Source organism: Protopterus annectens, chromosome 1.part2 (genome assembly GCF_019279795.1).
Source record: "Protopterus annectens isolate FY-2018-M chromosome 1.part2, PAN1.0, whole genome shotgun sequence".
Lineage (NCBI taxonomy): Eukaryota > Metazoa > Chordata > Ceratodontiformes > Protopteridae > Protopterus > Protopterus annectens.
In genome coordinates this window covers 106,009,692-106,025,652 of record NC_056727.1, presented here as the reverse complement: position 1 = coordinate 106,025,652, position 15,961 = coordinate 106,009,692, and the positions used below count along the sequence as shown (strand labels likewise).

At 42.0% G+C, this 15,961-nt stretch overlaps 1 protein-coding gene across 1 annotated transcript in view; it reads right to left on the bottom strand.

Annotated features, from left to right (window-relative positions):
* ERLEC1 (endoplasmic reticulum lectin 1) overlaps positions 1 to 15,961 on the bottom strand; it is a 1,331,813-nt gene that overhangs the window by 410,202 nt on the left and 905,650 nt on the right. The gene's annotated exons all lie outside the window — the stretch shown is intronic.

The following is a 15,961-nucleotide window of genomic DNA, read 5'->3' as shown; positions in this document are numbered from 1 at the left end:
TGGCAGAGGGGCTAGCTCCCTCATTACAAATTTCTGCCAAAAAATTCTAGTACACTTTGTGTAGGGGCTGAAAAGGGATAGATACTCTTTTGATGCACCCAAACAAAACAAACATCTTCCACTTACTCTTATATACTTTTCTAGTGGAAGCTTTATGGGAAGGCAAAAGAATATGACGAACACTGGACAACAGCATAGATTGGCTGATAACAGAAGTGGAGAAGCGACGCTATCAGCTTTAAGTCTGAGACATCTGGGTGAACCATGCCTGTCGGGTGAGACAGGAGGTCTAGAAATGGATCCAGAATCCAAGGTGGGTAAATTAGATGAGGCCAAAGGAAGGGGAAACAAACTTGCCGAGGCCAGAAAGGTGCAATGAGGATGACTTTGCTCTTCAATCGTGCAGCTTTCTGAAGGAGTTTGGGAATCAATGGGGGTGGTGGATAAGTATAGAGAAGACTGGACAGCCAACTGTGGAGCAGAGCATCCCTCTGTCATCCCCCCCACTGGAGGAATAGGGCAAAGAATCTACTACATTTGTTGTTTAGGGGAGATGCAAAAAGTTTGCAGCAAGGCTAGCCCCATCGACGGAAAATTACCTAAGTCACTTTTTTGTTGAGAGACCACTCATGAGGTAGAAGAATGTAACTCACCAATTTGTCTGCTATTACGCTGGACTTCTCCAGAATGTGCATTGCTATCCGAAAGCGATTGGATGAGATTGCCCATTCCCACATTCTGAGGGCTTCTCAACACAAAGGATAAGACAAGGTTCATCCTTGTTTGTTGATGTACCAAACTAGTGACATATTTACTGTTTGGATCCCAACTGTTCCTAGATGTAGAGTATCCTGAAAAGCTTGCAACGCTAAAAGCACTGCTCTCATCTCCAGGGCATTTACATGCAAATCGGTCTCTTTGGGGGACTAAGTGCCTTGGGCTGTTATGATTAGATGCCTGGTCAGGGTGGTAATGAGACAGTCATCTAGATATGGAAACACCCGAATCCTTGCAGTCTCAAGTGAGCTACTACCACTGCCATGCATCTGGTGAACACCTTGGGGGCTGTGGTGAGGCCAAAGGGCAGTGTTCTGAACTGATAATGACTGGCTCCCAGACGGAAACGCAAGAACCTTCTGGACTGCCTGTTAATTATGTGATAGTATACATCTTGAAGGTCTATCAAGCACATCCAATCATCCTTGCTTAGAAAGGGCAGTATGGACTGAACTGTGACCATCTGAAACTTTGAGTGATGAACTGATTTGTTCAAGTTGATCCAAAATTGTTCTCCAGTCCCCTGTTTTCTTCGGCACTAAAAAGAATCTTGAGTAAGTTCCGGACTCCATCTGGTCTGGCGGGACCTCTTGGATGACTCTTTTTTTTTTTTTTCTAGCAGCTTTTTTATTTTAACTGCTGCTTCCTTCCTCTGACTGGCTGGAAAGTCTGGAATTTTTCGTAGAGTCGGAGGTGGAAGGGAAAAGGGAATTATATAACATCTGGAAATAATCCTCTGCACCCAAGTGCCTTTTTTATATCTAGCCAGATTATCTGCTGCAGGGATAAGTGACCCCTGATTGCCTCCAGAGGGGGACAATGGGACCCTCCTTTCAGGAGTGCTGGTAGGGCCTATCAGAGAAAGTGTCTCTAGACCCCTGGTTTTGCAGGCCAACTCTGTCATGTAGACGGCGTCTTCCATTATTGTTTCCCTCTCTGCCTCTGGAGGAACCATCTCCACGTGGTACTTGGAAAAGACCCTGGGATTTCTTGAACCATATCTTTTGTCCCCCACATTGGTTCCTAGAAAAGGTCCTTTGCAGGGGTCAAAAAATGCACTCCTACAGTGGAGAGAGTCTTTCCATGTTTCTCACACCTGGAAAGTGTATCCTTCACTTTCGGGGCAAACAGGAAAGATCTGTCAAAAGAACCACTGACGAAAGAAGACTTGAAGGGCTCCACAAAGTCACACAAACACATCCAGCCATGTCTCCTAAATAAGATGCCTGAACCTGCTGCCCTTGAGCTGCAACAGAGATAAGCCTCATGGATGAGTTTGAGATGGATTGAAGGGTTGCCAACTGTGAAGCTTCTGTAGCTTCATCCTCTGCAGTAGTAGACCCTGAAAGAGTATTTGACAACTCCTTAATCAAATCTCTTTGTACCCTTGTAAAGTATGCCAGGTAATTCAATGGCCTAAGAGCAAAGGTCACTGAAGCATAGACACGCTTCCCAAACCTGTCCAAAGCCCTGGACTCTCTATTAGGGGGATGCACAGTGGAACTTTGTTCCGCAAGTTCCCTCTTCATGGCTGCTGCCACGATCATGGCATCTACAGACACTCCCTTGGTCCAGTGTTCCCTTCCTGTTGGAGGTGCCAGAATTCAGTCTGGTCTCTGAAGGATGGGTTCAACCGCATCAGGTTCCTTCCATGCCCGCCGAGAGATCAAATCAATGAGCTCATCAGCAGGTGGAGTCACCCAGTAGGTAGACACACCAAATCCAAAAGCCTCCAGAAACACCAATTCTTCTGGGGAAGGACTTTGTGAGAAACAACCAACCTGTTGCTTGAGGATCTCCAGAATGTCTTTAAAACACACATCTTCGGGTGGTGATCTGGAGCACCCTTCTCCATCATTGAAATCTGTGTCTTCTGTGATAGATTCCTGAGGGGAATCCAAGTGCCTCCTTTTGCACTTTCTCTTCTGGGGTACTTCCTTGGTGGGATGCTCCAGGGAAGTATTGGAAGAGAGGATAATCCCCTGCTGTGTGGTCTGGAGGATATGGACTGGCTGTCCCTGTGGAGTTGAATGTCGAGGTTCTTGGTGCAAATGCACATGGGATGTAGAAGATAGTGCCAAAGGGGGAGAGACCTTCTGTCCTGCTGAAGCAGAGAACACTCTCTAAACTACCTTGAAGGAAGACTGTCCTGGGGAGAAGGAAGCCAATGGAACACAGAAACCATGCTTCTGTCCCACCAGCTTCACCTGTCCTGAAGACAACCCACCCAAGGCAGAGGCCACAGCTGAGGTGTCCAGGTCCAAAGCTCCAATTGGAATTGATGGCTCCAAAAACTTTGGAGTCGACTCCAACACCTCGCATCCGAGAGCCACACAACTCTGAACTTGTCAGAGCTGGTGCACTCAGTGCAACCTTTGGATCTGAGGACACCAGTACTCTTGGATCTGAACAAGAATGTCATATCAGAGAAGAGACATTCCTAGAAGGGTATAGCTAGCTAAGACTTCCTGACACGGGTAGGTTGATGCCAGGAGAACCCCCATCTGTATTTGCACCTAGAGGAACTTCCTCATCATTCTATCCTTGATGGCTTCTGTGAGACTCCAGGAAGAACGAGATAAAGCAACAGATGGAGATCTGGACTGCCATCTCGCAAGGAAATGAGATGAAAGATTTGACGGTACAGGGTCAATCAACGGAGAATATTGGACCATAGGAAGAATCTTTGGAGCCGAAGAACTCTAATCCAATGGCATCTTGGGAGGAGTCAGGAACTACAACAAGGACCCCTCGCATGGACGGCAACTGCACGGCACTAGAGAACAAATAAAACCACAAAAACAGCCAGCGTGGTAGGGAAACCTGCGTTTAATACAAACCGGTTTCAGTCTCAATGACCTTTATCAATGTAAAAATTTTTTATATTAGCAGAACTGCTAATATAGTAACACCATATTTTAAACTGACCAATCAAAACCAGAACATACTAGCCACCTAGCCCAAATTTAAAGGTATATACAATACACACCTAAACATCAAAAATAAGAAACATGTACATAAAAAATATATATTAAATATATATACATACAAAACATAAATATCCCTTGACAACACTGGAAAAATTATTATTAATGTATCAAAAAATATTTAAAAAAATATATATATATATATATATATATATATATATATATATATATATATATATTTATATATATATATGTGTGTGTGTGTGTGTTTAAAAAATATATACATATAAAGGCCTGGGGAAAAAGACCACCCAGATTTACAATCCAAGATCTTTCTTTTTTATTAAGAATGTCATGGCATTTACTTTTGGAAAATTTGGAACCAACAATTCTGTCAATAACTGTAAAGGAAAATCTAGCTGTTTTGTGAACTAGAACATGTTTGTACAATGCGTTGGTGATAATCGTGTTATGTATATTACTCAAATGCTTGGAAATTCTAAGTTTAAAAGGCCTGGATGTTTGGCATTCAGCAAGGTAAATCACCCAACAACTACTACAATTAGATAATGTACGAATTTCAAAAACTTTGGCTGTATTCTTACTTGAAAATTATTTGGTTTTAAGTACATATCTACAGAAGGTACAATGTTCATATGGATAACATCCATATGACCTGGCACCCCAATGGTCCTTTGTATTTTATCATACACTTGGATGGATGCATGTCTTTTGAAATGATTAAAATGTCCGGCTAAAGTAATGCCCTTTCTATAAGAGAACCTGCATCTATCCTCTAATATAGTTGCCAAATGTTCTTCAGCAAGTAGTATATCCCAATACTTATTTATGATCCCAATCAAAGATTTGCTATTCTTACCGAACGTGGTAATGAATCTAATCTTGGAATTGCATCCAGACTTAGACCCACCATAGGTCAATAATTGCTGTCTGGGCATCCTTTCCACAAGATGTTTGATCTGAGATAAATGACTCTCCAAATATCCACGTTCCATAAATCTATTGGTGAGGTCTGTATTACATGAGTCAAGATCAGATGTTCTAGAACATATTCTCTTATTTCTCATAAATTGAGATTTAGGGATATTTCGCATAATATGACCTGGATGACAGCTGGAGGCATGTAATAATGAATTTGAGCAAAGAGGCTTTGTATACTCTGTGCTGGCCAAAGTACCATCTGATTGCTTAGTGACCAACACATCTAAAAAGGATATAGATGTCTTATTGGCCTGCACAGTGAACCGAATTCCCCACTTGTTTTCGTTTAAATAAAGTACAGTTTTGTACCTACCATAAATGTAGATGTTCGAAGATCCACATTGCTGCAGTCCTAACACTTGGGTAGTCCGCTGTCCCAGTCGGCCCGAATAGCAAAGTATAAGGCTGACGTCGGTCAGGGCGCATTAATCTGACGTCAGGACGTCAGGGTACAAATGCGCATGACCGACGTCATATCCTCAGTCTTTTCTTGCCCCAGATGTCAGAAGACCCTAAACAGATAAGGCCAAAACCAAAAAACACCAAACACTGCTGTACCAAATATATATACAATATATGCAATTTACAAAAGTACAACCCCACCCACACAACCACCCCTAAACACAGAGGGGAAGGAGGGAGGGTAAATTGGACTGCAGCAATGTGGATCTTCGAACATCTACATTTATGGTAGGTACAAAACTGTACTATGTTCTTCATCCCACATTGCTGCAGTCCTAACACTTGGGTAGAATCCCAAAGCAGAGGTAAGGGAGGCTGGCAAATCATAAAGAAGCTGGAGCTGTCAACATGCCCTGCAAAATAGCCGTGGCAAAACCAGCCCTAGATTTAGAGTAGAGAGGAAGGTGGTAATGCTTAGAGAAAGTATGCACTGAACTCCAAGTAGCTGCCTCCAAAATATCCTTAGTTGCCACCCCTTAGAAATGCTGTTGAAGTGGCAGTAGCCCTAGTGGAATGAGGCCTAATCCCAGCTGGAATCTCCTTGCCATGATGGGAATAACAAAATGCAATGCAAAACCCAATCCACTTAGAAATAGTTTGTTTTGACACAGGCTTGCCCTGAGAACTCAAAGCAAAAGAAACAAACAACTGCGGAGACTGCCTAAAATCCTTAGTCCTGCTTAAATAATAACGCAACTGCCTGTGTACATCTAAAGTGTGCAAAATCTTTTCCCCCTTATTTTGGGGATCTGAATAAAAAGTGGGCAAATGAATAGTTTGGTTTAAAGCCACACTAGAGACCACCTTAGGCATAAAGGAAGGATTAGTACGCAATGATACCCTATCCTTATGGAAAATCAAAAAAGGCTGAACCGCCATAAGGGCCTGCAATTCAGAAACCCTTCTTGCAGAAGTAATGGCCAACAAAAAAGCAGTCTTCCATGACAAGTATTTCAATTCAGCAGTAGCCGCAGGCACAAAAGGTTGTAGAGTAAGTTTCTCCAACACAAAATTGAGGCCCCAAGCAGGAGTAGGAGCTCTACGTGGGGGTCTTATATTCTTTGCCCCTCTAAGAAATTGCTTGAACAAAGGATGAGAAAACAATGGTGGGTCACAATCATAGTGAGCTGAAATCGCTGCAGCATGAATCTTAATGGAAGAGAAAGACAAACCTTTGTCCAATAACTCAGTAAGATACTGAAGAGCCACACTCAAATTAGGCTCAGAAACCTCCAAATCCTTTGCTGCACTCCAAAATAAAAATCTCTTCCATTTTTCTGCGTACACTTTCCTTGTACTAGGTCTTCTGGCTTCCATAATCACATTCAGAACTTGTTGAGGAAGCTGAGACCTGCTGTGATTCAAAACAGAATATGCCAGGCTGTTAGATGAAGAGAGTGAAGCTTGACATTGAGTAGATGACCGTCCCTCTGAGACAATAGGTGCGGAATCAAAGGTAAAGGCCATGGAGGCTTCCTTACCAGACTCCTCAGTAATGGGTACCAGTGTTGCCGAGGCCAATCTGGAGCTATTAAAATCATCCTTGGCTTGTCTTGTCTGACCTTTAGGAGTACCTTTGGGAGGAGAGGCAGAGGTGGAAAGGCATACACATGAAGATTTTTCCAACTGAAAGAAAGAGCATCCACTTTCCAAGCTGTGTGATGAAACCTTTTCGTGCAAAACTTTGGCAGCTGGTGGTTTAGTGGAGAAGCGAACAGATCTATGTCTGGAGTTCCCCATGACACTGTCAATTTTTGAAATACATGAAGATCCAGTTTCCACTCGTGGGGATCCATGATTTGCCTGCTTAACACATCTGCTAAGGAGTTCTGTGCTCCAGGCAGAAACCTTGCCTGAAGATTTAGTTGCAAGCTGAGCGCAGTCTCCCACAAAATCATTGCTTGCCTGCATAGAGGATAAGAATGAGTTCCCCCTTGTTTGTTGATGTACCACATGACACTTGTGTTGTCTGTTAGAATCAACACCTGCCCTGGAAGAAGTAACTCCTTGAAAGCCATTAATGCAAACTGGACTGCTAACATCTCCTTCATGTTGATATGTAGATGCTGTAGTCTGGCAGGCCACTTGTCTTGTATCCACTTTCCATTCAGATGAGCTCCCCAAGCTATGTCTGAGGCATCTGTCGTAAGAATTTGACTCGCCTCTGGCCGGGTCACAGAGAGTCCCTTGTTTAGGTGACATTCCTGAGCCCACCAAAAAAATTCCCTTTGAATGCAAGGTATTATTTGAATGACAGTGTCCAAATCCTGGCAGTGCTGTGTCCATACATTTTTGAGATACCATTGCAGCTTCCTCATATGCAGTTTGGCATTGGGAAGCACCAGAATACAAGATGCCATGAACCCTAAGGCTTGAAGGACTGTCCTTGCAGTCAGCCCGGACTGAAGAGATAGTTGATGGAAGTAAAGAGACAGATTCTTTTGTTTGTCCGGGGTTAAAGAGGCCATCTGGGCTGCTGTATTCAGTCTCACACCCAGAAAGCACATGTCTTGAGAGGGTACTAGACTGGACTTTATTTCGTTCACAGAATACCCCAGGCATCTTAGCACTGCTATCACATATTCCAAATGTCGAAAAAGGTTTTCCTTTTCTTGAGCCAGAATCAGGCAGTCGTCCAAGTAAGGATAGATTTGTATGCCTTTTATCCTGAAGTAAGCTATCACTGGAGCCAGAACTTTTGTGAATACTCTGGGCGCAGTAGATAAGCCAAAGGGCAATGCAGAGAACTGATAATGAGAATTCCCAGCTCGAAAACGCAGATACTTCCTGCAACTTAGCCTGATAGGCACATGAAGGTAAGCCTCCTCGAGATCTAAAGTTACCATCCAATGATCTTTTCCCAGCAGAGGTAAAAGCTGTTGCAACGTCAACATCTTGAACTTGGGAATGTCCAGATAAGTGTTGAGGATAGACAAATCCAAAATTGGTCTCCACGTGTTCCCCTTCTTTGGTACTAGGAACAGGCGAGAATAAAATCCTAGGCCCCTTTCTGGCACAGGAACCGGCTGAATGGCCCCTATTTGGAGTAACAGAGAAATTTGCTTGTGAGCCTCTTTTCTTTGTAGAGGAGGAATGTCTGGCATGCCTTTGAAAGGAGGCAAGGTATGGAAATAAAACCTGTAACCGTGGTGAATGATATCCAATACCCATCTGTCTTGGGTAATTAAACTCCAATTTTCTTTGAAAAGTGCCAGCCTTCCTCCCAAAGGTGCTGCCAGACGAGAAGGCTCTGGCAGCTGAAAAGGCAGGTCATTGAGTCTGTTTACGAAAGGACTGACCCCTGCCCTCACCAGAAGACTGAGCAGGTGAACTCCCTGTTCTAGGCCTAAAAGAACCTTGAGCTCTGCCCCTGCCACGCCTAGACCTACCCCTAGACTGGGAATCATAAGAAGGATATGTCCACCCCTTAGTAGGCCAATTTCTACTAAACTTCGGAGGCTGAACCTGCAAAAAATCTTTAACAGTCTGCATAGACTTAGCCTTGTCCTCCATTTTCTTTAGAAAATTCCACAGGCGAACCAAACAACACATCAGATTGTAACGGAGCATCTAAAATCCTTGTCTTAACATGCTCAGCCAAATTCTGATCCCTCAACCAGGCGTGCCTGCGAAGAACAGAACCAGTGGCAGCCACCCTCGAAGAGGCCTGTACAGCATCAAAACCACATTGCAAAGAATGCTTACCCACCTGTTCAGAAACATGAACGAAATCCTGCAACTCTTTACACTCAATACCTTCCGCCAGAGCATCCACCTTAGACTTCAATTGTGAAAGGAGATAATTCTGGTATTTTAACATGTGGAACTGGCAATTCAAAGCCCTCATGGCTAAAGTGGAAGAAGTATACACCTTCTTTCCCCATCTATCCAACGCCCTTGCCTCTTTATCAGGAGGAACAGGATTTTTAACAACAGAAGCCTTAACACCTTTAGGCCCCTGAGAAACGGTTTCTGGGTCTGCCCTAGGACTCTTAAAAAGATACTTATGAGCCTCAGGCACCCTATAATACCTATCCGGTTTAACTGGGGCAGGAGGCAAAGAATCAGGGTTCAGGGAAGCCTCTGCAAAAACATCTTCCACCACATCCAGAACAGGAGGTATAGCCAAAGGCCTGTGTTGGGGTAAAAACAAAAATTCCCTTAGCCTTTTCCTGGAATCAGAAAAATCTTGACCTTCCCATTTAAAATGCTCCCTCATGGAATGAAGAGTCTCTGAAAAAGAAAAATCCTCAGGAGGAGAAACCGAAGGAGTAGAATCATCCACATCAGAATCAGAATAAGGAGGAGTCTCCAGCAAGTCTTCAGCCGAAGACTCAGAAGCCTCCGAACACTGCTCAAAACTCTCAAGCTCAGGTTCCACCCTAGGCCTCTTATCAGGAGGGGGCATAGAACCTCTAATCATAGTAATCAAATCTTCTGCCATTTTAAGCATATGTTTCTTAGGCAGAGACCCTGAAGAACTAGGAGAAACTCCCACTGAAGTTAAACCTGGCCTGCCTCTCGAAGAAACCTTGGAAACAGAAGGGGAGGGCCTAACCACCTTAGGAAGGGAGGGGAGAACAGCTACCTGAGAAGCCCCCTCAGCCTGGCCTACCTCCTGAGAGGAAACATCCTGTAACAGTAAAGTCTCTCCCTGAGACTGCAAAGAGACTTCTGGCAGAACCTCCGGCTCCACCGAGCCCTCTAAAGAACCGACGTCCGGGACAGACGGTTCTTCCAACCTAGGCTTTACTGCTTTGTCCTTGCGCTTTTTTGACGAAGCGGCCGGAGCATCCGGCGGCATTTTATAATTACAACGCTTCCCAAAACTAACCTGGCACAGTCTAGCCTTCTCTTAATAGTGCGTTTGTTAAATCTAGCACAAGAGCGACATCCAACAACGTCGTGCTCAGGCCCTAAGCAAGGTATACACAAGGTATGGTAATCCCTATGAGGTATCTGCTTCCCACAAGAAATACAATTATTCACTTTTTCTGACATCCGGTTAAATACTGAGGCAAGAAAAAACCAAAATATTCCCCAACGGGGTACTTAGCCAACTTTGATTCGGTCTGAAACTCCGACTTCAGAAAATTTCAGAACGCCAACCTGCACTCGCAAAACTGCTTCTGCATCGGACCATGCGGCAAAAAAGACTGAGGATATGACGTCGGTCATGCGCATTTGTACCCTGACGTCAGATTAATGCGCCCTGACCGACGTCAGCCTTATACTTTGCTATTCGGGCCGACTGGGACAGCGGACTACCCAAGTGTTAGGACTGCAGCAATGTGGGATGAAGAACATCTAACACATTTGTTCAAATAAGCCGTATCAGATTTCCAAACCAACCAGCAGTCATCCAGGAACCTACGCCAAATATCCATCTCATCCATGTATGTTATGACTCCTGTCATATATAACTTGATGTTCCAAAAATCCCATAAAGAGATCCACATATATGGGGGCAAAAGCTGCCCCCATAGCAGTTCCCCTATTCTGTAAATAATATTGACCATTGAAAAGGAAGACATTTTTTGTCAAAACATGTTCCAATCCTAACAAAAAAAAACATTGAAAGCAACACTATACAAATTAAGTTCTGAAAGCCAGAATTCCAACGCCATAAGTCTGGCCCAATGTGGGATACTGGTTTAAAGCAATGTCACATCCAAGGTGCACAAGAGCCAGCCATCCTCCAATTGGGAATTATCTACAAGGTTAAGAAATTCCATTGTGTCTTTTATTCTGGCCCTTACACCCTTTAACAAGGGTTTCAAATATCTGGTAAGGTACACAGAAATGGGTTCAGTAAGTGACCCACGACCTGACACAATAGGTCTTCCCGGAGGATTGTCAAGGCTCTTCTGCACCTTGGGAAGAAGGTAAAGGTAGGATAACGAAGGTTCGGTAACTTTAAAGTGGTGACTGATCTATGAAAAGACACTGAGCACAAGACCCACACATGCATGTTCCAAATGGATCAATCTGCAGGGTGGCCTGGTCTCTAGGATAGCAGAGTTGTTGTTTAAGGCTTCTCATGTTTTTAAAAGCAGATTGATCCATTTGTAACACCTCCAATGTGGTATATTTAGCCCATTGTGTGGTCTGCTTTAGTTATTATGTAGGTAAGACCAATAGGAGGCTTAGGGAGTGTATACGTGACCATGTATACTGTACCAGAAAAAGATTGGATTATAGTGCCTTGGCCAAACACACTATGGCCAAGGGGGATAAGCATACATAGTTTTTCAAGTTTTGCACATACAAAGGTTAGACGTTAGACAAGGGGACTTTGTTAATAGGACAGAATGCGCCGAGATAGAATGGATATTGAGACTGGGAGCTCATAGGGGACTGGGTCTTAATGACTCTGTGTCCTTGAAACCGATACTCAAAATTCGCCCCCTTAGGTAATGCCCTTGAATGCACCTTTTACACATGCTCGCATTGCACTATGTTTCTTTTATATAATGTATATTTTGTGCTTTATATAAGTAATATGTTATTTGTATATATTTTCTATACATTTTTTATTATTTGGTTAGGCACATTTTATGAGTAAAGACCAACTGATTTGTTATATGGGGGTAGGGTCCATTCTGTGAACAATGCATTTTGAATTGTGTGTTTGTAATAGGACTCATTTTAAAATTTGACCAGTAATTTTATTCAGTTGTCTGATGAAGCAATCCTTAGTTGTATTGTGAAAGCGTTTACCATTAAACTTTACTTGTGTGATTTTACTACACTGGACTACTATATTTGTTTTCACATTCGATATATGATTTGATCTACATTGGTACCTTCAGTTTTTGGTTTCTGTTGATTTTCGTTGGATTTTTTTACCAGCAAAGGGCTTTTTTAATTTATCTGGATTTATTTATATGTATATATTTATATATATATATATATATATATATATATACTTTTTTTATATATTTTTTTAATATATTAATACTACTTTTTCCAGTGTTTTCAAGGGATATTTATGTTTTGTATGTATATATATTTAATATATATTTTTTATGAATATGTTTCTTATTTTTGATGTTTATGTGTGTATTGCATATACCTTTAAATTTGGGCTAGGTGACTAGTATGTTCTGGTTTTGATTGGTCAATTTAAAATATGGTGTTACTATATTAGCAGTTGTTCTGCTAATATAAAAAATTGTTACACTGATAAAGGTCATTGAGACAGAAACCGATCTGTATTAAATGCAGGTTTCTCTACCATGCTGTCTATTTTTGTGGTTTTATCTTGGGAAGAGCAGCAGACATCTTGGAGCCAGATAGCTTCAGCTCTAGCCTTGCTTTTTTTGAGAGGAGACTCTGTGAATGAAGTGGAAGAACCCGATGTCTTCGGAGACTTTTTAAGAGCATCCTTCAATTGTGTTTTGGAGGGTTGGGCTCCAGACATGGCTTCTGAAAAAGAGGTCAGAATAACCCTTTTAGAATTAATTTGTTTCACCTATCCGCTAAAACACGTGGATTAAAACTGTTGAATATCTCACAATCAAACTTAAGGTGGTTGTGGCCCAAACAATAAACACAAAGGTCATGGGCATCAGGATAAGGCAACTTATGGCCGCACTTTTTTTAAATCTCTTCTCAGACATTTTGCGAAAAAGACTATACCGCTAACAGTAACATTAAGAATATATATACAACAAAAAAAAAAAAAATATATATATATATATATATATATATATATACACACACACACACACACACACACACACACACACACACACACACACACATATATATATTTTATTTAACATTTGTTGACTGGGAAAGTCTGACTAGGACACAGCCTATTTTCAGCGAAGGCCCAAGGAGAAAACATCCAGACACATGTCTTTGGAATGTGGGAGGAAATCAGAGCACCCAGAGGAAACCCATGAGAACGCAGAGAGGACATGTAGACATTGCACAGAAGGCACCTCAGCCTCTTGCGGCGAGGCAGCAATGTTAACCGCTGTACTTTATTTTTAGGGTAAGAAGGAAAAATTAAAAGGAAAAAGGAATACCATCAGTGGTATTAAAGAATACACATAAGTATATAACAGAAAGGTAGAATGTTCTTAAGGAAAAAGAATTAAAGGAAAAAGGAATACCATCAGTGGTATTAAAGAATACACAAAAGTATATAACAGAAAGGTAGAAAGTTCTTAAGGAAAAAGAATACCAGCAATGGTAACAAGAATATGCAAGTATACAACTATTTAATAAAGAATTTGGGGAGAAAAAAACTTAAGAAGCAAAAAATGTATCACTTCTCTCTAAAAATGCTCGAGAGCAAAATGACCACGTCTATACATGAAAAGCAGCGAATGAGATCTGGGGTGTGTTAGGGGTTGGTGTGTTGTGGGTAGTGAGGAGTCCAAGAGTTTCAGTTGGCCGTGGGCTATAGTAACGGCCGAGTCGGATCAGAGGATCTGATCCGAGCCCAATGATTGAGGAATGAATGAAAATTGACATCAGATCAACTACTTTACTCCACACATGGGCTGTGGTTTCCAGACAAGTTCTGTGTGCTTGTGCAGCACTAAATAGCATGAAGTAGGTAGTACATCATGGCCCACAGCTAATAAGATATATGTTAGGACAAGCACAATCAAGACATACTGAGGAAAGGACCACATAGTAAAACAAAGTCCCCTTGTTATGGGGAAGAAAGTACAATGGTGTAGGTAACTTACTATAAACAGTAGATGTTCAAACAGACCACTACTGTAGCATTCCTGACAAATGGGACTTAGCCACCAGGATGCCCCTGCATCCAGACAGTCTACAATGCTCAGGCTCCTTTCTTGTGTACCACATATCTGTTCTTAGACAAAGCAGACTTGCCAGCATAAGATACACCAAAACACTGAGCTTTCTTACTCCCAAGGTAATACCTCAGTCAAGTCTTGCAACAGAGAAAAAGCAGAGAAACAAAAAGAGAGGGGATAAGATAAATAAGAAGGAAAAGAAACCCCACCACAGCCAGGGAAAGAAATAATTCAGAAACTGGAGGACTGCAACAATTATCTACTCAATCATCTACTGTTCTTCTAAGTTACCTACACAACTGTACTATGTTCTTCAAAAGATCATGATTGCACTATTTTTCATAAACTGGAGGATTGACAAAGCTCAAGAAAAAAGGTGAAGGTTGCTGAGCCTGAGTCCAGAATGCCATTGTAGAACAGCCCTGGTGAAACCAGTCCTGGGTATTGAAAAAGCAACTTGTTTGTAATGTCTGGCAAATGTGTGAACAAATGATCAGCTAACTGCTTTCAAAAAGGCTCTAGAGTCCACACATTTCCAAAATGCTCCAGTGGTAGCAACTGCCTGGATAGAATTAGCCTTAACATTTTTACAAAGATTTCTGGCCTTTCTTAGAATAGCAGAAATGAATGGAAACAGAAAGCCAACTGGAAATACTTTGTTTAGGAACTGGTTGTTCCTCCTTTTTATAATGATACAAAATGTTGATTTGTCTTCCTAAAATCTTTAGTTTTATCCATAAAATCCTCAGTTGTCTTATGTACCTCAAGACAGTGAAGAATTATCTCTGCCTTATTTTGTGGATTAGGATAAAAAGGCAAGGAACTGAACAGTGAGCCTAAGTGTAAATTCAGAAACTACTTTAGGTATAAAGGAGAGCTTGGTTCCAAGACTTGTCATGTACTTATGAAATACCAAGCGAAGGTGAAAAGACATAACGGTCTGTAAATCAAGTACCCATCTAGCAGATGTTACTAGCAATGCAGACTTCCCAGTAAAGAATTTTGGAGAAGAACTTGATGCAGGATTAAAAGGAGGTTGAGTTAACTTTTCTACAACAAAATTCAAATCCCAAGAAGAAGCCACCTTCCCTTTTGTGGTACTATATGTAATTCTCACACCAGAAACTATACAACTTGAAAAAGAGAAGATAAGGGAAAATCCTATACAAACAGGCTAAACTGACCAAAAGATACATCTTTGCTGATGTGTATGCTAGGCCAAAATTGAGCAATTCACACAGGTTCTGAAGAACTTGGGGAAGCCCAGCTTGAGAATGCTCCTGTCCTCTATTTTGCCATCAAAAACAATATTTTCCTATTTGGATAACTAGTATATAGTACAGTTGTGTACACTTATCATAAATGTATATGTATGAGTGTATTCACTGTTGTGTTCATTACATTTGGGTTACCTGCCTGCAGGCAGCCCTCAGCCGGCCTGAATACCAGAGTCTTGGATTCCTGCGTCGGATGCTGTCTCTTCTTCCATTACGTCAGGTCGTCAGGGGTATAAAACATGCAGCCGATGCCATTACATCAGTTTTTCTTGCCCCAGATGTCAGGTGCCCCCACAAAGGGAAGCAATTATATGTTATGTTACACCTTCATCAAAAAGAAAATACACCAGAAAGTTTAAAACAAGAAACAAAGGTAGAGCCAAGAGAAGTCAGGGGGCTGGAGGGAGGGTAACCAGGACTGCAACCGTAAATACACTCGAACATCTACATTTATGGTAAGTGTACACAACTGTACTATGTTCTTCATGTTTCACTGTTGCAGTCATTACATTTGGGTTGATTCCCAAAGCTAAGGAAGGGAGGAGGAAGTTAGAGAGCATTTGGGCCAGCTATTAAGCCCTGCAGAACTGCAGTGGCAAAACCAGCTCTGGATTTAGAAAAAATAGACATGCGGTAATGCTTGGTGAAGGTATGTACAGAGCTCCAGGTAGCAGCTTCTAGGATGTCCCTGGTAGGGACCCCTCTGAGAAAGGCTGCAGGGGTAGATGCAGCC